Below are 8,810 nucleotides of genomic sequence, written 5' to 3'. Positions count from 1 at the left end.
CAAACCAAACACTTAGCCACAAATTTTTGAACATCACCTTTTAATCCTTCCCCCAAAAAATCTTGCTTGACTCGATGATATGTCTTCAAAAATTCTGAATGACCACCAATTGGGGACTCATGTAGTTCTTTGAGAATCTTGTGTTTAAAAGTGGAAATCTTGGAGAGATACAAGCGCTCTTTATACCAAAGAATATCCCCCTTTAAACAAAACTTATTTGAACTACTAGGGTCACTTTTTATTTTCTGGATGAGATTACTTGTTGCAACATCATTTTTCCACTCTTCTTTGGCTTCTAAGACTCAATTTTCTTGTAATATTGAAAGGGCACAGAATAAGGCTATTTTTTTTTCATCCTTCCTGGAAAGTGCATCAACCACAATATTTTCCTTCCCTTTCTTGTGTACAATTTCAAAGTCACATCCCAACATCTTAGTGACCCATTTTTGTTGCTCTTCTGAAGATAGTCTTTGTTCCAAAAAATATTTTAGGCAATCATGATCTGTCTTAACCTTGAAGTGTCGACCCATTAAATAAGGCCTCTGTTTTTTAATTGCATGAAGGGTTGCTAGCGTTTCCTTCTCATAAATAGGTTTGAGTTGATTTTTACCTTTTAATTGACAACTCTCAAAAGCAATTAGTCGATCTTCTTACATGAGAATTGCTTCTATCCCATTTCCAGAAGCATCACATTCCACAATGAATTCCTTAGTGAAGTCTGGAGTGGAAAGCACTAGAGTTGTACACACAGCCTTCTTCAATTGCTCAAATGCTACATTAGCAGACTCATTCCAATGAAAAGAATCCTTTTTCAATAGAGTGGTAAGGGGTACTACTATATGACCATAATTCTTCACAAATCTTCTATAGTACCCTGTCAATCCCAAGAAACCCCTCAGCTTCTTAATGGTTTTTGAAATAGGCCATTCCATGATAGCCTTAATTTTGTTAGGGTCCACCTTTACTCGTTCATGTGAAACACTGTGTCCCAAATATCCACCTCCTTAAGAGCAAAAGCACACTTGGATGGCTTAGCATAGAGTTGATGATCTTCGTGTAATTGTAATGCTTGATCTACATGCTGCAAATGTTCTTCCCAAGTCTTGCTATAAATTAATTTATCATCAAAAAACACTAACACAAACTTTCTCAAGAACTTCTTAAAAATGGAATTCATCAAACTTTGGAATGTAGATGGTGCATTGGTAAGACTGAATGGTATCACCAAAAATTCATAATGACCCTCATGAGTTCGAAATGTTGTCTTGCAAATATCTTCCTCAATTTGAATTTGGTGATAACTCGATCTAAGATCCAACTTGGTAAAATACATAGCTCCATTTAATTCATCTAGAAGATCATTGATGACTGGAATAGGAAACTTATCTTTAATGGTGTACTTGTTGAGCACTCTATAATCTGGACACATGCGCCAAGTTTCATCCTTCTTACGCAACATCACAATAGGTGAGGAGTAAGCACTTTGGCTATGCTTGATAATTCTTGCCTCGAGCATTTCCTTAAGAATTTTTTCTATCTCACGTTTTTGTATGTGTGGGAACCTGTAAGGCCTGATGTTTGGTGGCTAGTTCCCTGGAACTAGTTGTATGGCATGGTCATGATGCCTCTTAGGAGAAATTCCTTTAGGCACATCTCCAAGAATCATTGAGTGACGATCAATCATTGCTTGTAAATTTGGATGAGTAAGAGCATTAGATTGAGAGACTTCTAATGAGCATAGCTGGGCCACAAATCCATCCGCTCCTTTCTTAAGAAACCTTTGCATTTGATGAGAGCTTACCATCTGTGGGAATTTTGCCTTCAATCCCCTTAGCTCCATTACCTTTCTTTTTGATTGAAATCGCATGAATAGTTCTTGGAAGTTCATCTCAATTGTTCTCAATGTTGTAAGCCATTGTACTCCCAAAACAATATCTGCCGCACCCATGGATATCGCATACATTGGGGTGTCAAGTTGATAATCTCCCATGGATAATTTGATGCTATGACATTTCCCTAAATAACTAACTATGCCCCCATTTGCAATCAAAACTTGAAACTCTGGGGATGGATATATAAAACAATTTATAAGAGTTGCCAACTTTTTGTTGATGAAATTATGAGTAATACCTGAGTCGATCAACACTATTACTTTCTACTTCTTTAAGAAACCCACTACTTTGAGAGTTTGTGGTGTACTGAAACCTGAAAGTGCATGACAAGAAATGATTGCTTGAGAATCATGTGATTCCTCACCTGATTCCCTATCGTCCTCTGATATTGGCTCATCCTCTTCTTCCTCACTTGGACCTTCAATATAAAACCTTCTCATCCTGTCTTCATATGATTGTCGCTGCGTGGTCATTGAAGTGATTGTCTTTTTAATATTAAGGACGACGGCTCCTTTACATAACTTTGCACATACTTTCTCATATGGTGTCTTCACAGTTGCCATATAAAAAATGATTCCTTCTATCCTAAAAGACAATTTGTAAGATCATTGTTCTTCTTGAATCGGGCTCCATCAAACTTTATATGTAGTTGTTGGATGACTTTGTTTTATCATTGTATAACATGGTTCATATTTTGTTTTGATACCTTGTATTTCAATTCCACTATAATATATCACTGCTGAAGACATCAATCAATTACTTTTCATCTTGCTGCTATAAATTGATAGTTCTTCACTCACCGCATAGAGGTTACATGTCTTTTTAGTCGATTCTCTTGTACTTTTGTAATATGCTGATGTAACTAAGATATGCTGCATCTTTTTTTATTTATATCTTTATCAAAACATAAATATTGCTATTATGTTTATTAATAAAAGCGCTGCATGTATATTAAATGACACGTGTATCTGTTCAGTTTTATCAATCTGTGTAATGTCCCTTCCTATCAAAGTCCTCTGTATCACGACATGATATTGGCAGATACTGCTACAACTATATGAATATGAAATTATTTTTTTAATTGATCTGATTTCATTTGTATATTATGATTTAATATTACATTGTAATTAAATTATATTCATATTATAATCAAGTAATTGATATGAAATATTACATCAATAATTAATTAGATATTATTATATATATTATTTTATTTAATTTATTTATTATTAATTTATTGTATTTAATTCTTTATTATTAGATTTTAATTTAGAAGGTGGGGATATCACAGTCGTAAGGAGACAACTGATGTAATAAAATTGTTGAGTATAATATAGGGCGTTGAGATGTAATCTAAAGATATATCCTTTTCCTCGAATAGATGTTATTCAATCTGATCATCCTCGTATGCCACATGTTCTAAATATTGATCCCTTCTGAATACTTCCTGAGAGATGTCTTTGGAGATTATATCATTGAGAAATATCTACATTATCGATCAATTAATTGGAGCTAAATGAATGAGATAGATAAATGATATTGATGTGAAGGCTACTACATCTTTCATGCCTGACAATGGGGGTTACTTGTACACATTGTGTAATATGTGGTGTGTGACTACTGATTTGACTATATTCATGTTTGACATTATCACCATCCCTTGCTATGCGATAAATGAAGACCAGATTTGCAAATAATTTATCTGATGTTCAGCATCTCTTTCTATTATCTTCCTTCATCATACTAGTTCTATATATTCCTCCCAATTTTTATACCTCTTTTTTTCCATCATACTCCGCTCTAGGTAACCTGTAATTTCTCCCCTAAGCGTATGGACAATAACTCTATGTATCTTATACAGGATCTCTAATTTGTATGAATTGTGCTGGAACTTCCTTCTGAATTGTATTCGCTTAGGTGCTAAAACCGAGTTTACTCTCCACTAAGGTTCCCGTTGGATTCCAGATGTTATTATTCTCACAGCTTCACAAAAGTTATATTATCAATTTGTGTTTTCTTTGACAGTATATGAAATCATACGATGTTTAGTTCTTTAAATTTGCAGCATGACTCTAATACCATGTTATTTTCCCTGAGATCACTGCAAATATAGTTGCATTGTCATTTTTGGTATATGCTTTTCAAATGACAACCATCTCTCTAATATAGGATGAAGTATGGATAGACATGTCCCTTCACGAGACATGTCTATTCATTAGCATTTAAATAATATAATGAGAAATAAATATATCATATATTAAGATATATAGTAAATCTCACACTTATATATATGGTATATATATTTTCACTATAGTTTATCCAACTAAAGCTACCAAACATTAACAGTGGTTGAAATGCCATGGCTCACAGAGGGCAAAGATTACCACACTAGCCACCCGATTCATTTCTCAAGTTCGCAGTTCCTCATCTTTATAACCTATTTGGGTTTTCTTGCTTGCTATTTCAGGTTTCTAGTTCCTCAGCTTTAGAGAGGAATTGGTCTACATACAACCTCATCCTCTCTCCTAAGAGGAACAAACTTATCTCTAAGATAGTGGAGAAGCTAGTTTTTGTACATAGTGCCTTGCGTATGGCAGAGCTCAAGACACATGGGTACAAAGAGAGCCCAACAACATGTTGGGATGTAGAGCCAAAGGATCGAGCTCAAGTTGATGAGGATGAGGATGCAGCGAAAGCTGACGTAAGGCTGGCTTGTGTTCCTTTGACAAATCTGGACGAGGAGGCCTCAGATATTGAGTCTAGTGGTTCCAATGACAAGGACTTTGGTATTTGAGATGATTAGTCATTAGAGGCATCCAATTGACACATTTTGTCATTTTGATGTGTTGCTGATTTTAGATTTTGACATTTTTACATTTGTAGAACTTTGTAGTTCTGAGTTTGTATTCACTTTGAGTTTGATACTTTGATATTGATCATGATTCATTATATCATGCCATGATACTCTCGTTATTCAATTATTGTGATCATGATCATCTTTAGCCTTTATGATACTTAATATTTACTGCATATTTGATTACTATGTTACTATGTTTAATGTTGCCACGTTCAGTGTTGAATGGATTTTGTTCGTTTTGCAATTTTGCTATGTACAAACTTCAAATATCTTGTATTTGATGTATTATACTCAAACATCTTTTCATAATTAGGATTTAAAGTTATACATCTACAGTATGCAGTCCCCCCTGCCCCTCCTCGCCCTTCCCCCCCAATACCCCTGCCACCATCCCAAAATTGAGGCCCTTTTTTTCCTGCACCTGAAACTTGCATTGCCACACCCCCGCACTGGTTTTACAATGAATATCTTCTTGTGTTGAACTCAAAGCGCAGGAGAGGAAACCCATTCTCTTAAGAGTTGATTCTGAACTCTTCATAGTTCTATTGATATATTGATTTCACTTGCTAGATGACAACCCGGACCTTGTAAGTGAATTTGGATTCTAGGAATTGGAGATGCAATTTTGGGATCCAGCATGTGCTCGAACAAAGAACCTTCTAAATTATGTAATTAATTATTGGATCCTTTTTATTCTCTTTTAATGTAGAGAGAAGTAAATTAAATTAAGGGCCCAAAGTAATGCCTACAAAGATAAATCTAACACCCTCATGTTACATCCAAATTATGATTTCAAAAATTGAAAATTTCAAGAGCAGCTTTCAAGGATGAAAACACTTACTGGCATGTTTTATAGGATGAAAATATTTTGGAAATTGTTGCTTTGATCAGGGACAAACTCCTCATACTTTCACGATTAGCTAGTTGCGAATTCCATAGGCCTATTGGGTCAATTATAAACTTCTGGATACAAATCCGAGTTGGCAAGAAATTTCCTTGATTTGGACAGTGCCATCTATTGGAATTGTGTGTGTGCGCATGTTGCACAGTCAGGTCATTTCACCTTTATTACTGAATAACATCACCTCATTTACTCATTTTTTAATCAGATTGTATTTGTAATGGTTTACAAACTGAAATTATTGTTTGTTTAGCATTAGTTGCTCTACCTTCCTGTACTTCATATTATACATATGCGATCTGATTCTTGATTAATTTTTTGTTACGTACTTAATGGCAAAGTCTCTTTCTGGGGTCTAATTGAGAAATCATTCATTTGCTTCCACCTACTTACTCCTATTACTGGTTCCTAGGTACTGTAGTCTAGATTAATAAATTTAGTTGCAATTAGTACATGTTGCTGTCTATTTTTTGTTTTTGTTTTTTAATGGAGGTCTTTCACAAAATCATTTTGGTCAAGATCCCATCCTTTTTCAATGTCAGAGGCTTACATTTAGCGAGACTTGATCCTGGTGGGCTCTTTAAGAACCTTTCAACTTCACCAATAGACCAAGGGCCCATTGTCAGTGTTGTCATTTTAATTAATATATTTCATAAAATAATAAAACCTTAGTAATTTATATACCATCTTTCTATTTATTTTTCTGACAGCTTGTGCAAGGGTTATTTGACACAAACTACATTTTAATAAAGTTTGCAACTGTCCCTGAATGTTGTGTTTGACACACTAAACTAGATTATATTTTGTGTGAATGGTGTGGCTGTTTGAGAGTTATCTGCATAGAAATTTAAATTAGAGTCAATATTGTGCCATTCATGATGTCTTCTGTTACAGACTAAACATGTTTATACTTATTTCACAGGCATTGACACTCTATAAAACTCTATTGTAGCCTGCATTAGCTAGGGTCTAGTTGGACTCGTCTCAACTTATTTCTTAGTATTTTTTTTTTTTAATGAAGTCATCTATAAGCTACCAATATATGATTTTCCTTTCACAAATTCATGTGGAAGTCATGCATGAAAATATGCTTATTTACCAACATCTAGATGACTGAAGTAATTTTATTTCTTAGTATTTATTTTATTTTATTTTTCATTAAGTCATCTATAAGCTACCAATATATGATTTTCCTTTCACAAATTCATTTGCAAGTCATGCATGGAAATATGCTTATTTACCAACATGTGTATGACTGAAGTAATTTTACTTATGTAACCAAATAAGTACTCTTGATGCTTAATTTTCAATTGGACCTGTCAAGGATGGAGACACTTGATCTCGGGAGGAAAACCTCTCGAATTGCTGTCTTGGTTGATGCCAGGACCCCTCAGACCAACTATAGCTTTTGGATGCAATTTATGAGCCAATTCCAACAAATTTATAATTATTTATCTTCCAAATTTGAAGATTGACAAGTTGATGCTGCGCCATGTCATTGCAATCAACCCTACCAGTTGCAGTGCAGTTAGTTATCAGTTGCACAGTTTTTTAAAATATTAATTGAATATTCATCACCCAACTTTCTGTACGTTATCGAATTTTGTAATTTGGCGAGTTATGGTAATTGTGATATTGGAGAAGGTCTGAAATTAATTATGATCTAATTTTCCATTGGACGCTGTCAGTATTTGTCACTAATATTTTCTGGAGTTGTACAGCCACTTAACACAAAGTTGTTTTCTTCTTGTAAAGAAACAAAATTAGAAATCAAAATAAGAAGGGGAAATCGGATCCGAATTATTCTTATCCGCAGGTTATGAAGGCTGCAAGTTGGGTGTGGTGCGTAGATTTCAATACTGCCCCAGAGCCCATCATCTTTTTCAAGTTTTATGTTATTGCTTCCATGTCCCTTATCATTACCTATGAAAAATTAGATTATTTTGGATTCTCTCTGGCATAGTCATGTCACCTAATGCTAATGATTCTATGGTGGTTGTTGTGTCAGATAAAGTTTGTCTTACTATTAAGGAAGAGTGCATTTTGTGAGGCTTAATTTGAGCTCTGATGGTGGGCTGGAAGAGTGCATCGAGTGCTATCTAAGATGAGTATTTGTGGAACTTTGTGATTATTCTTAAGTGAGAATCATGGATACAATATAATGTTCAATATATTTAAAAAAATGCTGATTTTTGATTTGTTAAATGTTGGAATAGTTTTTCATTACAATATGAAAATAAATCTAGTTTTCTTTTTTCATCTTCAATTTTATCATGTCTTTAGAAATTTCATGGTGGGAATTGACATTAGCTACGAAAAGGCCATTAAAAACAAAGCTTTATGAACTTCATAAAATTTATGAGCCACAAGAAGATGAAAAAATTAAAGATTTAACATTTCTATCATCGCAAAAGTAGGTACAAATCCCAATTTGAGGGGTTTTCAGATATTGCAAGATTCACTGTTGTTATTGTTTCATTTCATTTTTCTTTTACTTCATCTTATTTTAAAACAAATTTTGTTGTATTGAGTTAAATGAGAGATTTTTAATTCCTTCCAAGGAAGAAACTATTGTCAAGGACAACATAAAAAGTGATTAAAATTTTCTCAAAGGACCAATCAAAATAAACTTTTTGTTTTTGATTAAGAAAAATAGGTTTTAAAGGGTGCCTGAAACCCTGTATAAAGCTTAAGATTTTCAATAAGCATAGATGCAAAAGTACAACAGACAAAAGAGGAACTGGTCACCCCTCAAAAAAGGGGTAACCACGGTGACAGAAAAGCTTATCACCAGCCAAAACAAAACATCCAGTTAGGAGGCCAAAATTCGAACAGAAAGATCGGCCTCCAAAAAACCAGGCACTACAGGGGAGCTCATGATTTGCCCTTTGGTTTAGAGCCTCCCTTGCATGACCAAAGATTCATTTCTAAAGGAGGAGCATAGGGTTTAGATTTCTTTCTTTTTACCGTAGTCCAACCATCGTCCACCTTTGCTACCTCAGCAATCTAATCCCCAGAAGAAATTGAAGAGTGGAAACCAGAGGAAGCAGAAGCAATAACATTCTCCCTAGGAGAGCTTGTAGACAATTGGTCCCCAACAGGAACAGGAAGAGCAATCGATATAGGGGCAGGGGCAGGAGAAGGAACAGGGTCCAGACCA

General features: G+C 34.6%; 1 long non-coding RNA gene across 1 annotated transcript; it reads left to right on the top strand.

The window, feature by feature from the left end:
* The first annotated feature begins 6,482 nt into the window (after positions 1 to 6,482).
* LOC149536071 (uncharacterized) lies at positions 6,483 to 7,891 on the top strand. The gene is made up of 2 exons (XR_016357833.1): positions 6,483 to 7,492; positions 7,659 to 7,891. It is a non-coding gene; the product is annotated as an uncharacterized LOC149536071 (long non-coding RNA).
* Positions 7,892 to 8,810: the final 919 nt, after the last annotated feature.

The sequence above is a fragment of the Cupressus sempervirens genome, chromosome 10 (assembly GCF_028749045.1).
Source record: "Cupressus sempervirens isolate cs-2001-9-10 chromosome 10, ASM2874904v1, whole genome shotgun sequence".
NCBI lineage: Eukaryota > Viridiplantae > Streptophyta > Pinopsida > Cupressales > Cupressaceae > Cupressus > Cupressus sempervirens.
The sequence above is the reverse complement of the archived record's forward strand: the minus strand, read 5'-3'. Positions and strand labels throughout refer to the sequence as shown.